Source organism: Sinocyclocheilus anshuiensis, unplaced genomic scaffold, assembly GCF_001515605.1.
Source record: "Sinocyclocheilus anshuiensis isolate Anshui unplaced genomic scaffold, SAMN03320099.WGS_v1.1 scaffold1975, whole genome shotgun sequence".
Classification (NCBI taxonomy): Eukaryota; Metazoa; Chordata; class Actinopteri; order Cypriniformes; family Cyprinidae; genus Sinocyclocheilus; species Sinocyclocheilus anshuiensis.
In genome coordinates, this window is record NW_015549690.1 from 45,759 (window position 1) to 46,872 (window position 1,114).

A 1,114-nucleotide genomic window follows, 5' to 3' on the forward strand; every position below is an offset into this window, starting at 1 on the left:
TTTTTTCAAATCGTGTACACGTTAATGAATTGCACTGGGCCTTGTTCGTTGGTAGTTGTGTGTGGGGGGGGACGTGAAATGCTGTAAACCGTGAAAATTAAGTCTCAAAATCCAAATGAACCGAACAAGATCGACTCGAACTACACGTCAATTAATGCACGCGTGTCACCTGATCCACATATGCACGGATTCCTTTTTGCTTGAGCAATTTATGATATATTAATGCAGAACAGAACATTTTTATTCACAAACATGTCTGTATTTGTACAAATCGCTGCACAATCATTTAATCCTGAATTCCACAGACTCAAATAGAAAGGCATTTGTTTGTGGTTAGTAAGATACATGTATAAAATGTATGCAGTACATGGATAATTGTGCGTGCATCTATTAATCATTTAGAGTCTAATATCATCCCATACATTCTGTACACACATCTTACTAATAAAGCATAATATGTGCAGAAAAACAGATGAGCCCAAAATATGAACTTTAAATATCACTGTCTTAATCCATAAGCGTTTTCTACATTACAGTTTTCTAAAGAGAGGAACACGCTTTACGTTTTACGTTTAAACATGTCACGTTAAATATTCTGGCTCATCTGCATGTCTTTTAGCATCACTGTCTTAGCACATTTAACCAGCATTTGAAAATGCTACAAAACTTTCCCCAAGCTCCTAGGGATTTGATTTTGTTTGTCATTTGTTGAAATAAATATAAAAAGTACAGTGAGTTCGTGACTGTTCGCTGAATGTGACCCACAATCTCTGATTCTCCTCCGTGGCCATGGACAAATGAATATTTATAATGACAACAATTATACTTTGTCATTTAAAAGTTTCCAACAAAGAAATGGATCGACTTCTGTCAGCTTGAACACACACTTTTATTTGGATAATCTACCATATGATGGCTGAAGGAGCAGCGAGCGTCCAGCGGGCGACAGTTTTCACGCTAATCAGGCAAACTTTGTAAACCAAATTCTACAAAACCTAAGAGAGAAAAATCGAATTATCATGCAGTGCGATAAAATAGCTCGTCGTGACCCGTGTCTGAAGCATACATTGAAAAAACACCAACTCGTTGGCCGGCGACAGCCATGACGTCACTA